Here is an 11,209-nt window from a genome sequence, read left to right as displayed (position 1 = left end):
GACTTCACTCTTCAGGCAGCTGGCCAAGAACAAATTGGGGAAATGCCAGGAATAGAATATTTTTGGAAAACAGTTTTCTCCATACACCCCCCCCCCCCCCACACACACACTCTGTCACTCCTGTACAGTGTTTTACCCAACACACACCCAGCACCTGGCCCTGGGTCTCCAGTCCTGCCTGACATCCTGGGCTCAGCTAGCTGTGGCTGAGGACGCATTGTGCGTTTTCTCAGAGGGTCTGCAGACACTCCAGATTCACTGAACCTTAATGACAAAGCTGGCTCTCCTTGACATGTCTCTGTTGGTTTCAATGGGAGCATCCTGCCCACACCCCTTCCCCCAGATCATCTCTCCAAAGCAGCTCAAGTCTGGCCACTTGGTTTAAGGCCGCCTTTCCTCTCTTACTGTGCCCAGTGATTAATGTTCACCTGGATATTGTCTCTATGTCAGCACCCTCTTCCTTTCCCTCTCCCTTTCTCAGGTTCGTCCTATCACCTTAGCCTGTGCTGTTACAGAAGCCTCCAGACCTTGGGCCACCTCTCAACTTCCTCTTGCCTTTCCTTTGCTCTAGGAAAAAAGACAAACCCTTCCACCTGCTCCCAAGGCTCTCTTTCATCCCAGCCCCTCAGGCTTCACCTTTCTTCTGCAGATAAGAGGAACACAGAGATCCTGGAGGAATTAGGAAAGAAGGTGTCAGACTGGTTCCTGGCAGGGGGAGGAGGGACTCCAGATACCCATTGGGAGTCTTGCTCATCCGCCAAAAAGACATTTCACTTTTTAAATTACATTTGCCAAGTTATTTCCTTTCTGATTTTTCTTTTTTGCCTATTTTTTTTTTCTTCTCTGTTGGTGTGTTGCTTTGTCCCAAAGGTAGTTTCCTGTGGACTGTGGCCCTTTTCTACCCAAATCCTGATTCCTGAGCACACTCTGAAGCTGACCCCTCCTGTGTGTGGAAGCAGAGTCATCTCTCTGCCCTCTGGTGTAAGGCAGGAAGGAAGTGAACCTTCCTTCTCTCAGTTTTGTCACAGGGTAACAAGTGTGCCTGGGCCTTCTAACTAAACTCCAATTTATAGTCAAAATATTTAGACTCTCACACCAATTCTTTTAGGCTTGAGGATGCTGAAGAATTTTGGGATGGGATTTATAGCTACAGAGTGAGGTGGTATTTCACCTGTGTTTTCTGGGAGGAGGAGTCTGAAACAGAAAGAGCAAATTCCCCCGAGTGTCTGGCCTTGATAGGGGCTGGTAGTGGCAATGATAACAGCCAGGTCTCTTATCTACTTCAGAAAATGGGGCCCCTCAGAGCTTTCTGCACTACTGGGAGTTTGAGGCTGTAATCTGAAACTCAAAGGCATTCAGAAAATACTAATACTATCGTTTTGCAAAGAGTTATGCTTAATACTTGCTTTATTGCTTTTGCTTTCATTGTAAAAAATCAAACTACAAGTACTTCCTAAGTGGAGAGACATGATTTGACCCATGGTATGACCAAACCTAGGTCATAAAAAAATGCTTTCCAGAGAAATGTTATTATGAAAATGAATATAGAGTGCATACTAGGAAGTGTTGGGTTTAAACATTTTTGTCTGCTTTCAAATTCGAGCTCTGCCATGTTAGTTCTTTGACCTTTGGATATATATTGTTAGAGAATTAAAAAAAAAGTCTCAGGCCTCATTTGTGCCATCTATAAAATGGAATAATCATAGTTCCTGCCTCGTGGGGACTAAAGAAGATGACCAAGGTGGGGGTCTCAGCATACTGCCTGATTCTGTAAGTGCTCTGTGAGTGCGGGATATTTCTAAAACACCAAAGTTAATAAGGAAAATTTCAGTCAGATTCATTTCTGTTTTAATTCACTATTCACAGTGGAAATGTCAAAATGTATAATGTAGATGGATATCCAATTAGATTTTATGTCACTTCACCAAGGAACAATATAAGCCTGATTATATACCACAAAAATACCAAGGGACCCTATTCTAAGTAAAGCAAAACAAGCCCAATGCGGAAGGGCTTCAAGGAAATATCAGGGCTTAATTCCATAGGCTCTCATCTCCCACCAGACACAGGGGGCTTGGCCAGTTATATTACTGATTGAGAGTTGCTGAATCCAGGGGTCCAAGTCATAGGCAGTGAGCACTTCAGCTAATCTGGGGGAATGTCCACTTCTATTAATGCCCTGCAGCTAAGCACCACCAAGAACACACCTGTGGGTAAACAAATGAGGTTCAGTGCTCAATTCAGCAAAAAAGGAGACTTTTACTCCAGAGTTCCACGGCACATCTCAGCAAGAGGGTGTTCAAAATGACCTACTGTAGGATTCAGGCCCATGTCAGGTGAATTGGAGGAGGAGTCAAGGAATCTTCTGGATTTACTAATAAGTAGATATAATTTGGGGGGTATCTTTATAAATGCTATTGATGAGGTGGGAGAAATGAAGCAAGGCTCAAATTTTAAATGGAAGCCGTGGTCACTTATTTTATCCAGGATAGGGTCTGGTATTTTTGTGATTTGTGCAATGCTCTTGTTTTTGTCTGTGCTTACCCAGGCTTACAGAGTGACCTTATTTCTTGCCCCACTTCACCAGGGTCATGGGATGGCCTCTTGGCTGGTGCTGGTATCCTCAGAAGTTGTATCCAACAGGAGAATACCATGGCTCAGCCACAAGGGCCAGAATAGTCATACCAATACCAAGACTTTTTGTATTTGCCAGTTTCCAGATGCCAAGGGCCTGCTTTACTTTGTATTGCATTTTCAGTACTTAGAATATGCATTGGTACATTTTAAAGAAGCAAGTTATGAGGGTTTAAATCCTGGTGAAAAGGCCACTTGGAAGCTGTGCTGCCCTGGGTGAATTGCTTCACTCTTTGGAGTGTCAATGCCTCCCAGGGCTGGGGTGAAAATTAAATGAGATAATAATGCATGTTCCTGGCCAATAGTAATTTACAAATATGAGCAGTGTCTGTTGAACCCTTCTATGTAATTCTGCCTCCACGGCTGTCTGATTTTAGGACACGATCAAAAGTATGTTCTCATTTTGCCTCATTTTATTGCCTTTAACCATGGGATGATTAAAAAAAAAATTCTTGAAATATCATGATCAGAAGACCTGTCTGCAGCTTAAGACTACTTCTTCCTTTGTCCTAATTTATAAGAAATATTCCTGGATCAGCATCCACTTACCAGAGAAAACATTTGGCCTTTGGTTTTGGGGAATTGGCTTACTTTACTTAGCATAATATTCTCCAAACTCCATCTATTTACCTGAAAATGCCATAATTTCATTCTTCTTTAATGCTGAGTAATATTCCATTATGTATATGTACCACAGTTTCTTTTTCCATTCATCTATTGAAGGGCATCTAGGTTGGTTCCACAGTTTAGCTATTGTGAATTAAGCTGCTATAAACCCTGAGGTGGCTGTGTCCCTGTAGTATGCTGATTTTAAGTCCTTTGGGTATAGACCCAATAGTGGAATGGCTGGGTCAAATGATAAGTGGAATCCATAATGGGGAGGGGACAAGGGAAGAATGGAGGAACTTTGGACTGGGCAGAGGGGAAGGTGGGAAAGGGAGGGGGTGTGTGTTGGGGGGAAGATGGAAGACATGAGACAGACAGTATTACCCTTATATACGGGTATGATTACATGAATGGTGTGACTCTATATCATGTACAACCAGAGAAATGAAAAGTTGTGCTCCATTTGTGTAAAAAGTAAAATTTAATAGATAAAAAAAGAAATACTCCTGGATCACTTCAGCTATCACTATTGCTGTTATCACTTATGATGGTGTCAAAAAAAGGAGCCATCTGGGTACAGTGGCACTTGCCTGTAATCCAAGCAGTTTAGGAGGCTGAGGCAGGAGGATGGTGAGTTCAAAGACAGCCTCAGCAACTTAGTGAGGCCCTAAGCAATTTAGAGAAATCCTGTCTCTAAATAAAATATAAAAAAAGGGATGGGGATGTTGCTCAGTCATTAATCATTCCTAAATTCAACCCCCAGTACCAAAAACCAACCAACCAACCAACCAACCAAATAAATAAATAAATAAGTGGGAGCTCACAAGCCTGGGAGAGGCCAGACTGTCATCCAGTCGCCAGGCATCTGGCTGTCTGCACATCAGTAAGTGTTCTTTGAACACATGAATGAATGAATGAATGAATGAATGAATGTCAATAGTGAAGTGTAGGTCTTCACACAGTCCACCAAGCAGGTATTTCCTTTGTCCTTTGACAGTGTCTTTCAAATGTTGTCCCCTGAATGTTACTGAGTCACGCTGAATACTTTGATGGAGAGAATGCTCTGAATGAGATATCTGTGGTTCCCCCAAATCAACAGTGTGTTGGGGATCAGATGTCCTATCTCCTGCTGACACAGCCCTGGTTGAAGGCTACCACACCCCTAATTCATTTCACACTGGAAATGTTCTCAGCCCCATTGCTCATTTGATAAGAAAGCCCCCTTTCTTATATTTTGGGGTTTGAGAGGTCTCCTGTTCTCCTTCACCTCCTTTCATATGCTTCTTTTTTCTTTCTTAGAACATTTGATTTTTTTGTTGTTACTGAATGGCAACAAAACAAAACAAAACCAAACCCCCAAAACCAAAACCCCAAAACCCCAAACCACAATAGTGAAGGCAAGTGCAAAGTATTTCAGATAATTTCAAACCTCAGAGGAAAACATACTTAATAAAAAATCAAAATAAGTTTCTTCTTAAACTTTTTTTCTTAAATTGACAATGTATTCTACCTTTTCAAGGCAGGACAAAAATATCTTCCCAATTTTTATAAACAGATACATAGTATTTCATATACAGCTCTATCAACATTTTAAATATCAATTATTCTGTGGATATATTCTTACTTCCTTTAGAAGATCATGGGGACTTAAGTATCTCTGGCATAAACCATGCTTCATGGGTTATGTAGGTGTGGATTTTGATTTAATGTCACTCAAACATTTCTTCTCTTTATTTATTTTTTTGCTCCTTCTGCCCCTAATTTTCCAGGAGTATATACTCCTTATGTGATATCAGAAATAAGTTATTTAAGAACAGTATTCATGGCCCAAATATTTTCCTTAGTTCTGAATTCCAATGGCACTTATTGCTATTACTAAGCCATTTAATATTTGATTATCTATTTTGTTTCTTCAAGTACATGCAATGTTATTAGAACATACATTTCCTTACTGACCCAGCCCTCCAGGCGACTTGTGCATATGATGTAGTTTTAGGTTAGTTTTGTTTGGGGTGATGGGGATGGAACCCATGTCCTTCTGCTTGCTAGGAAAGCTCCCTACCATGGATCCAAACTTCCAGTCCCTATAGGATCTAATTCAATCCTCTCCAAACCCCTATTAGTTAGTTCCCTCTTTTACTAATGAGAAAAACAAAATTAGAGCATTTTAATGATTCACTTAACTCAGTTGCAGGGAGTCAGGACAGAAATGAGATCTCTTTGATTGCAGAGTTGCTGCCCTATTCACTGTTCTGTGATGTTCCCTACTTCAGGGTCCTCCGAAGCGCCCAGCACAGGGATTGACACACAGATGTTTAATTAAAATATATTTGCTGAACCGTGGTGCAGATAACCTTTCCTCCAGAGTCATATCCCATGAGCATGCTCAAGTCCCTCTCCTCAAAGACCAAGGATGCATAATTTGATCTAGTTGGCCAATTTTCACTACTATTTCTCTTCTTTCTAGTATAGCAGCTGGCTTCTCTTCAGGATGTTGGCCTTGAGACTTTACAATGTGGAAAGAGAAAAGCCAGTTACGGGGGGTGGTAAAGTGGTTTCTGGAAACAGAAACATACACGGAAGACAAAGGGTGAAGCTCAGTAGAGGAGCCAGAATGACTCCACAGAACCATGGTTTAGTGATTGGCATTGAAATATAGGATACCTATTAATTACCCCTCTTATCTAAAAGTTGCTCTCTAGAATTCATAATTGCCTTGTCATAAAAGAGGACTTGCATTTTGAACGGCCAGGCAAGCAAAAAAATCTGAACTTAAAAAAAAAAAACAAACAAACCCTTGTTTTTGAGATGGGGGTTTTGCTACATTGCCCAGGCTGGCCTTGTATTTGGTATCCTCTTGCCTCAACTTCCAGAGTAACTGGAATTATAGGTGTGTGCCATGATACCCACCTAATCTTAAACGTTTTAGTGTTTTTTAAAAAATTTTTTAAAAAATATTTATTTTTTAGTTGTAGTTGGACACAATACCTTTGTTTCACTTATTTATTTTTATGTGGTGCTGAAGATCGAACCCAGGGTCTCGCAGATGTTAGGTGAGTGCTCTACTGCTGAGCCACAAAACCTCCCCAACCCTGTTTTAGTGTTTTTGAGCAGGTGATTTCTTAGGAAAACAGCCACACTTCAAGGTGACCTTGTCTAGCCCTTGCAAGGCAAGTAGTGCTTTCAGAGGCCTGTCTGGCCGTAGAGATGAGATTTTCTCTTCCTCTGGGGTGCTCGTCTTGTGAATATCTCTAAGTATTTAGATATTTAGTCAATCTATCCTTAACTGCAAGTTCTTGCTTCATTAAATTGTAACATAAGATTTACTTCTTTATATCTTGTCAAAATTGGGGAGAATTTGACTCTAGAACATGCCAATTGCACGTCAACTCCTATGGGGAAAAGACAGAGCCAAGTATGAGGAGTAGAGAAAGGAAATAGCCGACAGAGCAGAATGAGAACCTTTTTACAAAGTCATCTTAGGAAAGATAAAAGCAAATGAGTAAAATTAAACCTTGGCCACGGACTGCATGTATAGTGTGCACCTGGGAGGAGCCAGGGGGAGGGGAGGGCTCTGGAATGATGTGACCAGGAGAAGGCTGAGGCTGGCTGTCAGGCCTGGGGCAAGACCTAGGAGCCAGAGACTAAGTGCTCCAAGTCATAACATGGGAAAAACACAATATTGGGCCTAGGAAAGAAATGCACCATGCCGAATGTTTTCTCTGATAAGCAGTTGCTGCTGAATAGCGGGGGGGCAGGAGGAAGAATGAAAGAACTTTGGATTTTGCAGAGGCGAGTGAGGGGAGGGGTGGGGCGGTGTGGAAGGGAAGGGCAGTAGAATGAGACAGACATTATTACCCTATATACATGTATGATTGTACTACTGGCGTGACTCTGCACCATGTACAGCCAAAGGAATGAGAAGTTGTGCTCCATTTGTGTACCATGTGTCAAAATGCATTCTACTGTCATTTATAAATAATTAGAATAAATTATATAGATGTATATACATATATATTTAAATATGAATACATGGCACTGTGAGGATTTAAGAACAAAACTTCACAGTGAATGAACAAGCTTTTTTTTTAAATATTGGAGAGATTATGAACAATTTCTAGCAAGTGACTGACATCATAAGATAGTAATATAGAACTTTTATCTTATTACTCATTTGCAATGTATATTATTACTGTTGTCTATATTTTGCTTTTTCTTTGCAGATTTTAGCAGATTTACAGTACCTATTAGACTTTTCCCTTAAATTCAAACTTGATTTTAAGCCCCTTCTCCGCCCCCTCAGTGGACAGTTCTTTAATTTGTGAACTTTAGAAACCCAATTGTAATATTTGGGAAGAGTATTCTATTTTATGAGTAGTTAGTCAAAACATCAAAAGAATAAAAAAAATTGGGCAAGGGTACAAAAGAATAACCACAACTACAACATTTGCCACATCACCTTCATTAAAAAAAAAATCTCAAGCCAGGTGTGATGGTACATGCCTATAATCCCAGTTACTCCTGAGACTAAGGCCAGAGGATTGTTAGTTTGAAGCCAGTCTCAGCAATTTAGCAAGACTCTGTCTCAAAACAAACTAAAAAGGCCTGGGGATGTAGCTCAGTGGTAAAGTATCCCTGGGTTCAATTCCTAGCACAGAAAAAAAAATCTAAAAAATGGCAACCCTCACATAAATGAAAAGGTAGTTTGGGCAGATCTTGACATTAATTGTAACAAAATTTGCTGTGGGCTACTTGAATACCCATCTCCAGCTCCTTCATTTCTTGCTTGCCTCTGCTAATGCTAACTTTCCCAGCCTCACTTGTACCTACAGATGCCTGATGGACAGTTTGAGCTAATGACCAATATGTGGAAGTTTAGGGGGATTGGGGAGGGCTTTTGTGTTTTCTCATATACACACAAGAAGGAGATATAACTGTTGTTAGGTGCAGGACAGGCTGAGTAAGTTGTCTGCAGGGCATGCAAAACAAAGTTAGCTGCAGGATGACCTGGCCACTCAAACCCTCTGTCTGGTTCTTTATCAACTATTTGCTTCAAGCCCAAACGCCCAAGCCCCCTCTCAAGGCTGAACACTCAACCCCCTGCTCAAGGCCGAACACGTAACCCCCCTTGTGCCAACAAGGCAGCTTGCAGACCCAGAGACCTCATTAGATTTGGGCTATAAAAACTCCCTCCTGCCGAGCCCCTCTCTCTCTTGCTATCTCTCTTGCTTTCTCTGTCTCTCTCTCTCTCTCTTCTCTTTCTCTCTTTTCTCCTCTGTTGCACTGCTGCAATAAAGATCTCTTGGTTGCTCTGAGTGTTGTGGTCGCTTTTCTTTCAACTGTTACTCCTCTTTTTTTTTCTTCTTTTTTTTTTTTTTGATTTGAATGCACATTGTGTTCTAAAGTTGTGACAACCAAATAAATAAATAAGAAAGGACAAAAAAGTTAATCATGGGTGCCCTGGTTTCACAGGGCTATTGCTATGGCGTGAGTATGGGTAGGGTCCCACAAAGGCCCATGTGTTGAAGGCTTGGTCTCAGGTTGGCATTACTGGGGATAGGGAAACTTTAGGAGATGGGGCCTAAGGAGAGGTCATTGGGGGCTTGCCCTTGAAAAGGATTGTGGGACCCTGGTCTCTTCCTCTTCCTCTCTCAGCTTCCTGGCTCATGAGGTGTGAGATTTGTCCGCTTTACACTGCCACCACAATGTGCTGCCTTCATCAGAAGCCCAAAGCCATGAGATTACTTGATCTAGGCCTATAACACCCATAACTGTGAGCCAAAACAAAACATGCCTCTATAAGTTATAGGCCTCAGTTATTTTGTTATCGCGAGAGCTGATTAAGGAGAGCCATGCTTCCAGAATGAGCAGAGGCTGATCTCTAGAATTCTTTTTCTATAGGAGTAAATATAAATTCTTTAAAAGATATTGTTAGAAAGTTTTCTGTTATTTGAAGCTAATAGTCCCTAATGGCTCATTGCTTTCTAATTTTCTTATTTCCTCACTGCGAACCCTACCCTGTTCATGGAATTACACCTGCTGATAGTTCCAGTGGGCTGTGTCTATTTTTTTTCAGCTTTGTCTTTTATTCTCACACATTTCCAAATCATATTTTCAAGAATGGTAATATTTTAAGTTGGTATCCATATTGTAGGCTCTTTCATCTGTGTGAAATAATTTCTCTGTGTTTGCTATTGAAAGAGAACAAAGATATTTTGTAGAAGTCAGGGAGAAAAAAAAAACCCTATCTATGCCAAGAGTTTTTAGTGCCTCATTAATACTTGGGGTTAGTAATGCTCAGTGTAAATCCTTGACTCTCCTAACCACTCTGATAGGAGGAGGAAGACCAGATATCTGTTTTGTAAGTGAAAAGATAGGTTTAATTAGAAATAAACTTTTATATAAAATTTCATAACAAATCAAACTTTGAGAGACTAATGGAAAATTTGTATTAAGAATCCTCAAATATTATCTTAATCTTGAAAATTCTTAACAAGTGCCAGAATGCCGCAGTCTGGCTGGGCACAAAATCATGAGCCACTCAAACAGGAACAAACTTTATTTTTGAAACGCCTGCCAATGCCTTGTATGCTCCCGGGAAATATGCCGACCCACACATGCAGCATTCTCCCCGGGCCCACTACCCCAACAGGAAATCCCTCCTCCGGAATTCCCTCCTACCGCAATTTCCCAACCAATGGGAACTCTTTGGGAGTCCTGCTAGAGCTCCAAAGTAGCAGGCTGAGGTGGACAGCAGGGGTCTAATATCCATTTGAATGCAGATCTTAACATAATCATATCATCTCAATGGCTTGCTGGCATCACCTTTCAACTATGCCATGCATCATTACTATTTGGCTATGGCTCTTAGCATTTCCCCTTCTGTTTAATTAAGCAACAAGCAATGTGGCTTAGGGACCGTTCCTGTTAGGTTGTCCAATTCAACATATGGTTCTTACCTGTCATCGGATGAGCTGACCTCTAGGCGTCAGCATCCTGTCTTAGGTTGGTACCACTGCAATTGGATCATACCCGTCACTGACTACCGGTCCAGCATACAGCCATACTTGTGGATAGGCCTATGCACCAGTGGCGGGGTGAGGTTCTTTGCCTCACCTCTGTTGGCCCCCAAATTTTAGACCATCACTAGTAGAAGGGAGGAGGATACAGAAATGCCAGGACACCAAGCCAATTAACGGCTCCTTTGGAAAAATTGTATCACTGGTGACACCATCAGCAAAGATACGCCAGCACTACCACATTTCGCTGCACCAAGAGATAGTTCACAATGCATACAAGTGATACATAGTCCAGGCAAGTTCTGCAAGCAGTTCAAAGCAGAGGAATCTATCAATATGTCCATTTCCTCCCAAAGTAAATCGACTCCTTGATTGAGCATTACTTGTTGAGTTATTATTTATTGATGCATCAGTTTATGCAGTTTGTTGTGATAACTATCGAAGAAGCTGTAGTTTGGTTTCATCTTTGTCTTCACCAGCACTGGGATGAAGATAGGAATTCTGACAATGATGCTAAAAAAAAATTATGTAACATTCCTACAGGTACTAAGAAAACAATTTTCTGAACAATTTACATTATTTTGAACAGAATTATTAAATATAATGAAAAGGAAAGGTGAAAGTAAACAAACAGATCTGTTAACCTCCTTATTTGTACACATTTTAAAACAATCCTCAACAGCTGTTTACTCAATTTAAATTAAGCCATTAAAATCACGTGAATAAAAAAAATCCGGATCCATTTTTTCATGAGTGCTCCTCATATATGATATATGGACATACGCACATACAGACATACAACACAAAACAGAAGTGTGCACACAAACATACAACACATAAAACAATAGTAAAGGCCTTGTAGCTTTACACAGGTGAAATCTCCATTGCAATGTTTAAAAACTCCACAGTCAAAAAATAAAACTGATCAGAAAAACATTAACCTAGGTCTG

Source organism: Marmota monax, unplaced genomic scaffold (assembly GCF_021218885.2).
Source record: "Marmota monax isolate L192 unplaced genomic scaffold, Marmota_monax_Labrador192_F-V1.1 WCK01_AAM20220418_F8-fsc00118, whole genome shotgun sequence".
In the NCBI taxonomy this organism is placed as follows: Eukaryota; Metazoa; Chordata; class Mammalia; order Rodentia; family Sciuridae; genus Marmota; species Marmota monax.
This window is presented reverse-complemented; position numbering follows the sequence as displayed.